At 38.8% G+C, this 16,142-nt stretch overlaps 1 protein-coding gene across 1 annotated transcript in view; it reads right to left on the reverse strand.

Annotated features, from left to right (window-relative positions):
* cdkal1 (CDK5 regulatory subunit associated protein 1-like 1) overlaps positions 1 to 16,142 on the reverse strand; it is a 472,504-nt gene that overhangs the window by 76,250 nt on the left and 380,112 nt on the right. The gene's annotated exons all lie outside the window — the stretch shown is intronic.

A 16,142-nucleotide genomic window follows, 5' to 3' on the forward strand; every position in this document is an offset into this window, starting at 1 on the left:
CAATAAGGATGTAGTTGCCTTGCCAGCCACGTTATTGTAACGTGGGACAGATACCCAATTCTAGCCGGCAAGCAGGCATTGTTTGAGAACAAGAGATTTTCTTTCAGTAAAGGCAGGAAGTATGTTCAGCGAAGCACCCAATTGCAGGAGTTCTCAGTCCGTTCTTTTCACACCAGCAGTTAGAGCACAGTGAATTGGAACCTATTTTGCGTTCTCCAGTGAAACAGGTTTTTGCATAGTGTCAAATTGTAATACATAATCAAACATCCATAGACAGACGCATGTAATAGCCTTCATAAACTAAAGTAATGCACCAGTTAACAGCACAGCAAGAGCTGCCAAAAGTACAAGATGACTTTCATGAACAAAAGGTAGAGGTTTCTGACAAGCTTTTGCTTATGTTATGATAGCTTTGCATTATCAGTTTGACTGTACTAACTGTGGAGATTTCAGTTACAGAAACAAAGCAAACCACTGGAATGCATGTTTCTATGTATTACTGTTCCAATTCTGTGAAATTGTACCCAATAATTGGTGACTCATTGCTCACCATATCTAAAGAATGTGAGACAGCAATAAACAAAGGAAATATCTCAGAGAGACCTTATAGACATGCATAGGACATCAGCAATGCTCTGAACATCATTGCAAGCTAAAGACATAGCATGTCTAAGGAAAACGGCCATTTACGCTTCAATATCTACCCAGGAAAACCAGCAACACCGTGGGCAAAGGCCAGCTTTTATACCCGTAAACTATTCACTATCACCGACAGACCCCACTTTCCTGCCCCATGGTTGGATGTTTTCAATGTAAGGAAATACAATTCTAGATGCTTCAAACCCCAAATCAAAGAATACTTTCATAATGGGTCTTTGTCAACACATCCAAGTCGGCAAGTACTGCCGTAACCAATGCTGGTTTAAATGGGTTCCACAAAAATCTTCGATCCCTAAGTTTTTAAATGTTATAGAACCTGCTCTTTAAAACCGTTACAAAACGAGTGCAAGTTAGAGAGTACGTGTGCAGGGCTCTTCTCAGTTATGGTGAAGGTGAAATTTGGTTCAGGAGAAAAAGTGTTTTATGAATCACTTATTGCTGGAAGCGATTTCATGCAATATAAATGGGACAGTAAAATTGCAATGTCATCTCGCAGATAGATTGGGGTTGGGGCTGAATTCAGAATCAATCATACTACAAATTTTGGGATTAATAATAATAATACAACCCTTGCATATGATATAGCATCTCATCACATCTTCGATACACCTCAAAGCTTTTCACACGATATACTGTAAAATGTAGTGACTATTTCTTGTGGGCGAAATGCAGCAGCCAATTGCACACAGCAGTATCCCACAAACAGTCGTGGATTGAGTTACCAAGTTTTTTTTAAGGGATTATTACCCCTGAAAAAACAATCCGCTGGGCAAACCGATACTGTTTGTATTTATATCATCTCAAACAATACTGAATCATCATCAAGACCAGAAACTGTAGAATTCTTTCACAAGGCCCTTGTTTTTCCAGATAAGACTGTCTTCAAAGTTTTCAGTGGAAATTCTGTCATTCGAAGCATAGGTTGCAAGGAAGACAGAGTTTTTATAAGGCAACTTTATGAACAATTCAAGCTTTGCTGTTGTGGTGGAGAGTACTGGAGCCCATCGTCTCTGTTCAGCTTGTTAACAGACTTGAAAGCAAGCTGTTATTCTCAATTACCTCTTTACACTACCAGCCAGGGGCCTGACATCTGCTGGAATCTGATCTCTGATTAGCAGTGTAAATCCAAAAACTTTGTACTCAGAATCAGTTGCACTGTGGAAGTAAACCTACCACCTGCTTGGGTTTCAAGTCAGGACCAATTTCAGAGGCACTACTGTAAAAATATTTGGCAGATGGAAATTTCTACCCACACTACTCACCACATCAATATGACAAACAAGAAAAGTTCCCCCAAGTTTCACTTTCCATATACAAAGCAAATTGTATATTCAGGACATGATTTGCAATGTTGGTGTATGGGAGGCACAACCTGTGCTGTAATGAGGAATAATACATCCAACTAAATAACAGTAAAATCCAAACATTTAATAACGTAGGAAAACATACAGAGGAAGCATTCGAGTCCACGAAGTGTGGTCCACCATCAGATAGCAGATATTTTAATCTCAATGCACCGGCTATCTTTCACTATCTTTAATATCTCTGATACCTATCTGTCTTTCTTTCAAACATCCTTTTTGATTCAAAATGCAAAATACAGTCAATCCACTTTACAGTAAATTCTGTGATGAGCTTTGAGATGTCTCAATGATGTGATCAGGCGCTAGTTCACATCCAAGGATTATTATTTTTATTCTACAACTATCTGGGTTTGACACCCATGGATGGTCACCTTCCCGTTAATACCTCCCTTCCAGCTCAGGATCCCACTTAGACTTTGTATAGCCTTTTGAGACTTTCTCCTATATGTAAGGTGGTGCTGTATGACTACAAATTGTTGTTGTTGAGTATCATACATCAAATGATAGTGAATCTGGACCAAGGATCAAGCAGCTAAGAACCAACTTTACCAACAGTAGAAGACGTGGATATAAAGGGAAGTGATAAAAATACTGTGTGACCTATACAGTGAAATGCTCTTTTTTACATTGTTAAAGATCAAAATGCTAATAAAAAACACATAAGGACTGAAATGTCACCTAGTAAAGGTGTCTGAGATCATTTTGTCTTACAATATTCTTCAATTCAGTCTTAATTTGGAAGCCATTTCTTGTCTAAGAGTTGTGAAAAACTGGCTTCCAAAGTAAGAATGAATTAAAGATTTTTTTCTTAAATTTTGAGATAAATAGTCGTCCAGACTAAGACAAGGTGGAATTTGGGGCCTACAGTATCCTAGAATGTTATAGCACCACAGACCAATTGATCATGTCTGCGTTGGTGCTTTTTTTTCTGGCCTCCTGATATAATCTCTTCTCTACACTCCCTATACCCTTTAATATCCCTCTTTGTAAACATTGATCTAATTCCCTTTTAAATGAATTGCACTTACCACTCCCACCTCCTTAAACTGTTTTTTACCCCACCACACATTCTTCAATCTATGAGATTTACAAATTTTCCCAAGGATGTAATGTCAGTTCAGCCATCCGTGTAAAATCATTCTGCTGGTAATTCTACATTCAGTTATTTATCTGACCCATAACCCAATGTAAAATCTGATACACATTTTAACATTAGGGAGCTCATATTGAGTCATTTCCCAAAACAGGAAACAATCAAATATCTGAGCAAACAACGCATCTGCGTATTACTTCACCAGGGCGAGTAGTTAACACCTTTTCATGTTATGCAGATCCAGTTACTGATTGTGAAGAATCCTACAAAGTCCAATCAAATAGCTGTCATTCATCATACCTGCTTGCTTAGCTGTCAAGAGCTACACTGACAGGTGCGACCTGTAAAAGTGACAAAAACGCTGACTGGAGCCATCCCGTGAAATAAACAGTGGAATCTATTACAATAATGAGTGCTTCCAAGTGGCTCACTGGGTAAAGCTGGATCTGCAATTCCTGAATGTCTGCTGAGTTAGCTGATCTCAGGGGACGGTATTGGAGATGCTACACTTGGCCTTGGTGCCCCTATGTTAGAAAGGGGAACATCTGCCAGAGTTCTTTTTCGCAATCACCAGCATTGGCCCCCACCTTACTGCTGGAACAACAGGCACGTGGATGTTGTGTGAGGATAGGATTGGGCTCAGCTGCTTTGTCCCTTACGGTCGAATAACCTGCCAGGCTGACACATCAATAATGTTCATTTGGATGAGATACCAGAGGCCGCCTTGTGCCACTGGAATGACATCATACAGAAAGGAGATAACGAATCAAATGCCTTCAGGAGAGGAGAAATATTGAAACAAAATCCCCTTGAGGGATTTCAAACAGTAAGGGCTGAGCGGACAGTTATAAACCAGTGAAGCTTTACTCCCAAGGGCAGATTAATGCCAAATATCCATGATCTTCTACGTGAATTCAAGCTATTATTATAATATTTAATGTCATTAATATGTATTTTGTATTATGTTTCAATATATTTCTTAAGGTATCATTAAATATGACAAAAATATGACACAGAATAAATGAACTGAAGACATGTAGGTGAGCCCTTTAGCTCTGGTTACATTTGCTGTGCTAACTGTGTGAAATGGTTATTCAATCTGAGCAGGGTTGATTTCCATTGGTGTTCTATGGTGCTGCTTATGTACTTGTATCCCCTTTGGCTTCTAGGAACACAAGAAAACACAAATAAAAGGAGGCCATTCAGTCCATCAAACCTGTCCCATAACTTGGACATAAAATTTTGTGATCTTCTCTCGTGGCATTCTTTTGCTCAATCCTCAACTCAGCTAATTTATTGGTGTTGCTGCACATCCCCGGGTCCACCAATGGCAGCCAATCCTTAAGCCACTGAGTCCCCACCCTGGAATTCCCTCCCTCAACCAATTTATCTCAACCTTTCTATCTGTAGTCAAACCTGTTCAAGGAACCACCTCCATCAACCACCCTTCAGTGGGTGTTCACACACCAACAAATACTTACTCAGAAACCAGCCTTATACAAAGGCCACTTTGGCCCAGTCCGAAGAGGTTATTGAAGACAGGTTTGACTGTATTCTCAAAAGCTGCCTAAAAATTCATCTTCTCCACCTCATGGCCTCTGTAAAGTGTTTTGAGATACAGTGTGCTGAAATATTGTAGAAATGAAACCCTAATCAATGGTTACTGTCAAACACTGGTCAACAGGTTTCCTGCATTCAGTAGATGTTGCAAAATTCCAGAATTAGTCAATATTAGTCGACAAATCTATTATTGACACGGAACAAGCCAGCTAATCACTGGCATGTAAACAGGCTGAAATAACGGCTTTTCCCATTAATCAACTCGGTTTAACCTGATCGACTAAGAAAGTAACAGGAGGGTAAAAAAATGCGGGAGTCGCAACAGCTTTCATCGTATGGACGTGTATGATGTCCACCCTGACCCTGAATTCTGCTCTGACACATCCAGAGGAAAGTCGCAGCAGAGTGATGATCGCATGAGCCTGTGTGACCCACAAATGGTTACACTGGCAGGATCCGGTATTTGTATATCTTTTATCTTTCATAAATGCTGCTACGAGTTCAGCATTTTTAAACCTATTACTGATTGATGCTATATACTGATTACTGACAGTATGATACTACAGAAATGCACCTCAGAAATACCACAAAAATGTGACAGAAATGTTTTTTTTCTAGTTTACCTTTTCTATTGCTGATTTCGATTTAGTTTTATTAGAAGCCACTTCTTAAATGAACATTTGTGGTGTGATAACCAGAATTTTGATGACTTCAATTTTAAAGCTGCTCCACTCACAACCCCACTTTGCAGGATGGAAAGACACTGGTATAAAAGTAAAAACAGCAGTTGTCCACATCTCACCATGTTACTATACACAGTGTGCAGAGACACAATAAAAACTCATCTCAAGCTTCAGTTCAGGTTATGATTAATGTGGCTTATCAAGGGCCAGATGGTGTAGAACCACTTCCATCAATCAATATGAAAGCCCTATAAACGCTGCCGACACTGGTGAGCTTAGAACAGTCGCTTGGTCCATAAATGTACTCCCACAATGCGCCAGAGAAGGAGAGGTTGAGGAATGAATGGTGTTTCTGAAAAGGTTCAAAATTAAGGTGATATAGCAGCATTCATATTCGTATCAAATACAAGATTTTTTGTTCAATCCCATAAAATCTTTTGCTTCAAACCCATTCCACCCCTCACACTGACACTTAGAAAATAGCAAATATCACAATATTTTGTTCCTTACAATAATTGCATGCTTTACCCATTATACCAAAAGGTTGCAGATGAAACCCAAATGCAAATATCAGATTGTTAAAAAAAACAATAAGCATTTTTGCCGTCAAAGCTGATTGAATCACTAAGTGTCTGAAAAATGTTTAATATAATGAAAACTGACAATAACACTGTTTCCCAGTTTCTTTTTTAAAGGTCTGCTGTTCTTGCGCACTTGAGCACAGGATCATGTTTCTTCATGACTAGAAAACTGATTTAGAAAACTGATGAAGAGTTTTTGTTTTCACGTTTGTAAAGTTTTCTTATGATGTTTAAACATCCCCATTCTATTTAGGTCATCAGCAGCAAGAGTATGTGGTAAATCAGCAGCAAAGAAATCTACACGTAACGCCTATGAGTTCAGTTGAATTGTAGACCATGTACCCAATATTAGCAGAGATTAAGGCAGACACTAACACTGCCGAGCTAAGTGGTGCATTTCCATAATATTTTGATACATCAGCTAGAGCTACAGAAACAGAACAGCAGCTGGTTTAAGAGCACACCCCTTGGATCCATGCGACGGATTCTCAGACGCTCACATGCTCAGCGACTATTCACATACCTGAATTAACAGACCAAATGAAAAGTTCTTTATACAGCAACATAATCCTGCGTTGTGCAATATTTGGCTAACCCTTACCTGCCCAGCCTATCTTTCAAATATGTTCAATGTTCAAAATAGCTCTGTACTCTTCAAATTAGAAGCAGCTGTAAGTGTCAGCACTACGGGGACTCTTTAGAATGATACATGCAGCAAAAGATGTATAGCTCAAATTCAGCTCTGTGAAACACTACTGAGACTGAGATATTCAAAGGGAGATGGGTAGAGGAGACGTGTGGTGAGACAATCTGCAATGTCTATGTGTATGCACTAGTTACAGTGAGAGAAATCAAGGCGTACAACAATTGTGATTACCTTACGCTTGGTGAAATATTTAAGGGTTTTCTTTGCCTTCTAAGAATATTTCAGCATAAGGAATAAAAGAACATTAGAGAAGGCAAACATTTGATGCCCATACAGTCTCTGCAAACCATAAGACTGCAGTAGTGACTTGCTAAGGTCTGTGCTTGTCTGATAATTTTCACCTTGATGTTTGTACACAATACACGGCAGTAATATCGTCTTCTTCGAATCTCTAACAGACTTCTCCCTTAGTACCAAAGTGGAATGAAGTCCGAGAGTACGACATTCTGCTCAGTGTTTGTGTGCTGATCTGGGAAGTCTCACTTGTGTCATGTGAGTTTAGGAACAAAGCTGGGGCTTGAACTTGCAGTGATCTTGTTGAGAAACAAGTGACTGTATGAAGCAAATATTTATTTGTGTGAAGATATGTTTGAAGTGTTTCATTGCCTTCTTAATAAGCTGGAGTTAAGTGTAAACAAAATCACAAGAGGAAGTTTCCAAAAATAGGACCACACACCCCATGCAATGCTTAAACTGCCTATCTCTGAAGGATGTTTAACCCTTTCCTGCGGTGTGGAATACACCTATATTTGCATTTAATAACCCTGCTTATCAGCACTTGCAGGCAATCTGCAAGGAGATATCAAGAGATTTTCTTTCCCTGCCAGGCATTGGAATTATTGGGGTGAAAAATGTGACATGGGATGTGATAATAATCACCTTTGATAATTATCATTGAGAGAAATAACTGACAACAGTTGTGTTCAAACCAGTTCAGAGTTAACAGAGTTAAGAGTGAATTAATTCAGCAATTCGCAAAATCAGATGATACGGCACAGATTTTACCCAATAAGAACAAGTTTGATTTTCCTAAAAACGTTTGGGAACAGGAACTCCAATAACAGCCAAGGAGTCTGCAGGCACCCTTCAGGTTCATCCAAATGTGTCAAAGTCAGGAAAATTTCAATCCACAGGCAGCCAATTCAGAAACCAGCAAACATGAATGAAAAAAACTGGCGAAGTTTGGCAAAGGCCAGTGAGCAAAACAGATTATGCTGGCCTTCATTTGGACTTTGTCTGCAATTTGCCTTTTTGAGAATGGCAAAGCAAAAGTAAATATTCACAAATGAAAACTGTGATTTAAGCTTTGTGTCTGATTACGAACATCGCAAAACAAATGTGATATTCAAAGTCCGAGTTGCATGAAAACTGTGCAAGTCGTATCAAAAACAATTTAATCAATAAATGTAAACAATTCTCCTCATACCTACTCAAAGGTCCATCAGAATGTTTTCAACACACAAAGTCTAAAATTTAGATACTCGTTTGTTTAAATGTTAGACCCATGACAGTATCTGCAAATGCCATATATCTATGTAAGAACTTGCATTCCATTATAACAAAATTATTCCATTCGTTGTGTTTCCTATATTCTGTGAAGCGTTTTGAGACGTTTCAAAGACGTGAAAAGCGCTATATCGAATGCAAGGATTATTACTGATATAGCACCTATGGCGGCAAAATATTCCAAAGTGCTTCACAGGTAACTGCTGTCAAGTGTAGTGAATATGTATTTGTTCGCAATTACGGAAGTCAATTTGCACACAGCAATTTATCTGTAGGACCAGTGGCAAGGCCACCAGGAGAAGCTATCTCCCTTTTCTTTTCAAATAGTTTCATGGGAAATTTAACATCCACCTGAAAAACAGGCAGAATGGACTTCAGTTTAACAACGGAAGGCGTGTGGCACCTCCAATAAAGCAGCAGTGCCCCAAGTGCATGTGATCACCAGCTTAAACTGAACACCAAGATGGGAAAGCCCAACAACAAAAAGCACGCTGCAGATATTGTGCAATAAAATAAAATAATTAATAAAATAATAAAACCACATTTGGCACCAAGTTTTGAGCTGCAATACAATGTGGTGGATTTGACCGTTGAGCAGACACCAAACGTCACAAATCAGGCGAGAGGCTACTGAAATAAAAGCCCAATTCCCGCAGCAACCTTATCTACTTCTCTGTAAAATATACTTGCACCAAAATACACTGTGTAATCACTCAACATAATCAGTTAATAAACATATACTTACCTCGTTCACAATCTATTCTGTTGCTGTCCACCATGGAGAATAATAGATCAATAACAGTGCATCACAAGGCCATTATTCAACCTCAGCAGTTGCAGCGATGCACTAAACTACGAGTTCATAGCTCAAGTACTTTAAGGCTTCCAAAAGGAGACTCAGCTGAAAATTACTGTCTACATACAGCCTGTTGTCATTCCAATATATACACCGAAGAAATTATGTTTTGTTTTCTTCACTATTAGACAGTGTGTGTCTAATGGTAGCGCCTTGGGATGTCCTCCTGACTTGAAAGGCGCTGTACAAATGTAATTTTGTATTGTACTGTGTTTGCAGATACCAGTAAAAGCAAAGCGATATAGGTGAAAATGGAACAAGTCAACAGTGGTAAAGGTATTGAAGGCACAGGTTATCATATTATTACAGAGTTGGGGGGAAAGGTTCCGAAAGCAAATATATAAATAAGTATAATAAAATAAAACATAAACTATCCAGTATTGATGAGAATGCATTTATAATGTAACAACGCAATACATCCTTGATAATCTAATAGAGTAAATCTCACATAAGTTATATCAGTCAGGACCATAACATTTAATTTGACTTACGTGAAGTCCGATTTGCAGGCAAACTACATCAATCATGTAATCAGTAATCTACACTGTACATGCAGAACTCAATGCAGCCAGTAAGTATGCAATAGTTCCTCACTGTAGCATCCCATGTGGTGAGGGGTCAAGCCTACGTTTCCCAAGAATCAATGCATCTTTAACAGTCGCCACATGCGCACTTACTGGGAAGCACTGGAACCGCTTTGAATCGTAGGAAATTAACTTCTTCTGCGAATGCGTTGATGGGTCAGAACGTCATTTCCCACCATTTAATGCAGCGGGTAAGTGAGGGAATAATGGGGGATAGTGGAGCGACATAAGAGTTAGGCGGTGATAAATATGACTAGTGCAAAGAAATATAAGTGGGTTTCATAGGAAACTGAAATGGTACTTGAGCAGATTTACAATTTAAGCGATTATATGATTTATAAAGATAAGACTTAACAACATGTTTTACTGTATTTATTGGTCCACTGATATATAGATCAGTGTGACCATCTTATAAAAGGGTGTTATTCTGCTCTGTATGCTCCAGATGGTGAACTATTTACTATCGGCTAACCACTGTTCTGTTAAATGCGTCAATTTTACTAATTTATCCCTCGGAAATAATCCAACGTCTCAAAACCTCTTTTTGCCTTTTAGACCATGTGAGAACTGATTCTCAAATAGCCTGAAGCTGCTAGTGTGTGGAAAGCACCTTTTTTGCTTTGTGGGGCTGCATCCAACTCCCGTCATCAACTCAAACACCTTTTCTGTCATCAGATCTTCTCTGATCTCTGGGGAACTTCCAGATCGGCCTGAAACACCAAAATCACATTGCTAGCTTCTTAGGGTGATAGTTCAACTCACACCAGCAAGAAAGACGGCTGTCGGAAATGTATCCTGCTCTGGCAGTGGGATGAAAGCCTGTGTCATGCAGCGGTGTCTCTGGAGGCAACCTAACGTTTTGTTAACAGTCTTGACCTGAGAGAGTATGGCAGGTAGAAGTGAATCCTGAACACATTTCTTCACACACAGGATTGTGAGGATGTGGAATGCACAGCTCCATTGATCCATATCTATATGAAACTTCTCAAATATTCACTGGCATTGATGGAACATGTTCACCTTGACCACATCCAACAGTAATGCTCAGTTCTCAGGAACAAGCTCTATCTGGCTGCATCAATTGCATTGACAAATCCATGCTATCTATGGCTGTAGCCTTGTATGGTTTCAGATACTGGCATCAAATATTTCTGTAATAGAAATAACTACATTACAAAGAAATTTGTTGTAAATCAGAGTCCCTCCATTCTCTTTTTTTAAAATAACGGTCTTATTGATTTAAAAAAAATGGTTCTCCATGGAGTTGGAAGGGAAGGGATGTAAGCAAGGTATCCATGAGCTGAGCTGGCTCCAAGATGATGTGTTTGGCAACAGAATGTTGGCATTAAGTCAACCCTCTGTGGTGGCGGTCTCGGTGGTCCAGTTCCTGAGTCAGGCAGGTCTGCCCGATTACAGACCAGACAGCCTGGCTTGTTAGCAGGACTTGATGGGGTGGGCTGGTCATTGGGGGAAGGGATTTTGTCCAGTGTTGCTGTTAACTTTTTTCCACTGTCCTAGATGGACAAGCAGAGGGAAACTTGTGCTGCTGCTGTTTGCAATTGGCTGCTGCGTTTCATCCACAAAATATACATTTTCAGTCAGAGGCATCAAATCACTCACATTGGACCATCATAGCTTGGGTGTATTGCACCATCCACTGAGAATTGGAGAGCCTGCCACTTTTCTAGAGCTGTGGTACAAACTTGATTTATTCTCAGTCATTCAAATCAACAAGAAACTCTTGAAATAACTTTTACAAGCAGTGTATGATCATCCACCCTGAGCACCATTGTAAACAAAACCAGCCAAAGTCAATTTTGGGACTGAGATGTTCCTTATAATGACAGCCATCGACTGTTCAGACAAAGTTATAAAACAAGTTTTATGGAACTGGAAAACAACCATTTAATTTTTCCAAATAAACAGTACCAGTTTGTGTTTGTGCTCAGTAACTGTTTGTGGGGCACTGTTGTGTGCAATGGTCTGCTGGTTTCGCCCAGAAAATATACAGATGTCACAAAATACACTTTTATAGCATATTCTGTAAAGCACTTTGAGATGTCTCAATGATGTGATAAGACGCGACATCAAATGCAAGGAATATTAATAATAACAGAATGGAGCTCAGCAGGGGCAGTGGTTGGTGCAGCTGCAATTGGCCTCCAGTGTCTCTGGGTTAGGAAGTGGGGGGAAAAAAACAATCACTGTCCTTGCTCCTGATCACTTTTCAGAGAACAATTGAACAAGTAAGTGTGTGGATGTCAGTCAAGGACATGATTGGGCTCTTCTTTGATGTTGCCCAGGGTCGGATACTCTGGCTGCACTCACCGTGAAGGCTTACATATGGTCATTTTATTAGCACTCTGGAGGATGCCTGTCATGGGACAATCCGTACTCCAGCAGATGGAAAATGGAGTCAAATGCCTTCAGGAGGGTAGAAAAATTGGCAAGGAAAAACAAAAAATAACATGGCTCCAAACTCAATGGCATCAACTGTGCAATAATAATATAGGTCTGAGTGTTTAACTTTGTTCTAAAATAGCAGTAGTCTCTTAGGCAATTATAGACAAGTAGCTGCAAACAGCAGCAACTCTCTGTAATTAAAGGTAATGCAAAATATATTTGGTCCCTTGAGAGTCTGTAGAAACTGAAGCAATAGAAAGCCTATCGAGGCAAGAGTGTAATTGCTAGCTAGAAGTTTCATGAATTGAAGTACTATTTCTATTACTGTTGTTTCTACAACAATCACCTGTGGCTTGTTTTAAAAAAAACACAAACAAAAGAACAAGAACAAAAAGCATGTAATTCTATGTTATACATTTCAGAGTGCAATATGGTTTTGCATTGGGGGTACATTATACAAGGGAGGACCAATTATAACATCTTTGGCACTAAGAAGCACATTCTCGTGAAGGTAATTGTTGTCTCCCAGTCTACTAAACCATAATCTGGAGCAGTGATTGGGGTCAGTGGTGTTGCAAGTTAGAAATTAGGGGTGAAAAATACAATATGCAATTTGATGAGCAATCCCCAAATATATGATTGATTTATACCAACACGAATTTGACACTTAACAATTCAGGCAGGTAAAATACCCTTTGGAAGGTGTATGTACTACAGATAGGTCAGTACACTATACATCTATACAGCCATATGATTCACCTTTTCCGTTTTAAGAGATCCCCCCCTCTCATCTACAAGTTGCAGGGGGGTGGGTTATATCAAGGGTGCAGAATGCTTTCTCGCTGTTCCAGTGCTTATTGAACACTCAAACCATTTGATACATTATGAAATTATAATCCTTTAAACCTCTGACTTTCAGGGTGATTTATTTTTCTATTTTTAAACTCAAAAGTGATTTAAAACTTCACTGCAACACATATTTTAGACCAGATCAATGCAGAACCAAAGATTTTATGTCAGTTAAATGTGATTTTTTTTCAACAATCATTTTAGCCAGTAAAGACAGGGCAAGATTTAATTGTAATATTGAAATGAAGGTTGTACATTCTGCACATTCTAAAACATTACAATTCATTGTCATTTTCTTTTGGTTCCCTTATTCCTGTCATAACTATGATGTATTTGTGCAGTTGAAGAGCTGATCAAAGACTCTAGTTTCAGTAGCCAAGGCATACGTGGTCTGCTTGGAAGCAATCTCAATGAATGTAAGAAAATTGCTAGACGAAAAAAGACCAAGGACTATCCAGTTTGCCTTCCACCATCTTGGCAGTCACGTGCACATGTCATGTCCCAAACTATACACTGTATCTCAAGATATTATTTCCTGAAAGAAATGTTTACAACCTTGGTCAAATGAAGTTCAGGATATACATCTCATTTTTAAGTAAATTTTCAAAGGTAGACTGCAAATACTATAGAAAGCTAAAGTTCATTTTGCCAAAGGTTTAGGACATTTCTGAATGCAGTGCACAGTAGATGTTCATGGACACACTGTCTCAGATCTATGAGGGTCTTTCAAATTAGAATTTTTCTTTTTGCAATCGACTGTCCACGCTTCTGAGCTCAGAACTCATCATAGTCGTTCATTGTGACATCTCAGACTTTCAACTTCCTACATGAATTTTATTTCTGTTCAATCTTTTAGACGTTTGTAAAATTCATTCAGATTCTTTTTAATCCTCCTGGTTTCTAATTATTTGTGTTATTGTATGCTTTATTTCTAATTTATGAGATGTAATCACTCTTGTTTGTTAGTAAACTCATTTTCAGTTTAATTGGCCTGTGCCAGATTGTAATACTGTACTTCAATCTTCTGACAGAGACTGAGTGAGTAGCTGGAGACAAGTGGTAATGTATTAATCATTAAGTGCTGTTGGAGCTTGTAAAAGGCACACAACTTGAAAAGGCATGTTACCCAAAAGGGTCATCATTCTAGTTCATAAGCGCACAGTCTGCTTATGTAAATTCGTAAAGCAACAAATAGGAATTTGCTATAATTTTAATACAGTATAAATTTCTGAAAACCTTTTGAATTAATAATAAATAATACTATTCTTTGCATTTGGTATAGTGCCATTAGGAGGACATTTCAAAGCTCTTCATAGAATTTACTGCAAAATGTAGTGATTATGCTTATTTTTCAGGCGAGTACAGCAGCCAATTTGCGAGCAGCAATGTGCCCACAAACAGCCTTGAAGTAAATTGAAACACTGCCACTCCCCCACCCACCGCCAAAATCAATGTCCTTAATTCCCACTCTACAGGTAATCTTTTTTTGCTGGTCAGAGTAAATGGTAGATATGTACTTCAGGACTTTACCAATCCATTCCCAAGATCAATTCACACAGAGCCAAGATGGATAATGCCACATTGCTGATTCGTCCTTCCATCTCTCCCAGCCACAGAAGCTCTTTGTCTCCCAGCAGCCTGGCTGAGAATTCCTGTGGAGACCACATTATATTCTAGTCCCATTAAAATAGACTCAATTTTCAACTTGGAAAAAAAATATGTACTGCAGACACCATGCAAAATCTCCAGATATAGAAACAGCCACAAACATTCATAACTTGCATCATATTTAGAGCGTAGAAGCTCACCAGACTGCATGACCTATTGCATGATTAATTTGAAGCTTGACTGATGCTTCAGACTCTCACCATGGGTTACACAAGTCAAACTGAAGATGAAAATAAAAGCAGAGGATAAAAGCAGCTCGAGGGTATAATTGCTTCAGCTGTATGCAGGGAAAACATCCCTAAACAACTTAGAAGTACTGAGTCTGAACAGACTCTGCTAAGTCTGTAGTAAGCACAACATGTATGTTGATTTGTTTATTCTTTCTTCCTTTTGTTCCATTAAAATTACTTCGATATTGAAGCGTTTTGAGACGTCTCGAGGACGTGATAAGGTGCTATATCAAATGGATCATTATTATTATATTGGGGTAAAAATTGTGATATGGTATATTGATTCAAAGTGTGGTCGAACCAGTTGAAAATTAATCGCCTGGCACGGGGATGAAATTCCCCTTCCCTGACTATTATAATAACAATAATCCTTGCATTTGATATAGTGCCTTATTACGTCTTCAAGATGTTTCAAAGCACTTCACAGGATATACTGTAAAGTGAATTGACTATATTTTGTGGGTAAAATTATGGCACAATGGTTGAGCATGCAATGCAGCCTTTCTGTTGTTAACAGCAGAGAGTAACATTTGACTACTGCCTTATGGATACCTTTTACCTCAAAACACTACACTCCATTTCTGGCAACAACAACAATAAATAATAAAAATCCTTATATTTGGTTTTGTGCCTTTCACGTTAGGAAGACATTTCAAAGTGCTACACTGTAAAATATAGTGATTTTGTGTAGTATGTTTTTGTGGGTGAATGCCGGAGCCTATTTGCACACAGCAATGTCACACAAACTGCCATAAAAAAACATAATTTAAGTGTAGAAATTCATAAAGTATTTAACATGAATACCCAGGCCCTCTAACCCTCCCCTTCCCCCCACCCCACCTTCCAGAGGAAGCACTCTTACCGTTGACATCGCAGATCATTTGATTTATGATACGTGGGATTGCACCTTTGTGGTTAAAAAAAATTGAAAGTAAAGCCCCCATGCCACTGACTGTTACATTCACGACCTGGCTTCAAGGGCAATATTGAGAATGTTGCTGGGGGTGGAGAGGCGGGGGAGCATATATATACTTTCTGGTACATCAGGGAAATTCCTATTTCTAAAGTTAAATTTCTAAAGTTAAACCTCAAGGCCCGATGTTCGTATCCTATTTATTTTCAATTCTATACTGAGAGTGTTATTCCACTGTGCACCTAAAATTACCTTGGGAAGGGGGGATTCCATTGCTCTTTGGATTACCCCCTATACTTTAAAGACACCAGCTGGGTGCTAAAAGTCAAGCTTGTGACATCCACTGTTTTCACTTATATGTTGGTGTTCAACTATCCTGTGAAGGTTTCATGAACCAGAAGAAAAATGGGCTTCAGATTGGTATGAATTAGAATCTAAAGCTAATTTGCTTTTAATATTAAACTTGGAACAATAAGGTTTGCTTGA

This window comes from Callorhinchus milii, unplaced genomic scaffold, assembly GCF_018977255.1.
Source record: "Callorhinchus milii isolate IMCB2004 unplaced genomic scaffold, IMCB_Cmil_1.0 Scaffold2, whole genome shotgun sequence".
NCBI classification, from domain to species: domain Eukaryota; kingdom Metazoa; phylum Chordata; class Chondrichthyes; order Chimaeriformes; family Callorhinchidae; genus Callorhinchus; species Callorhinchus milii.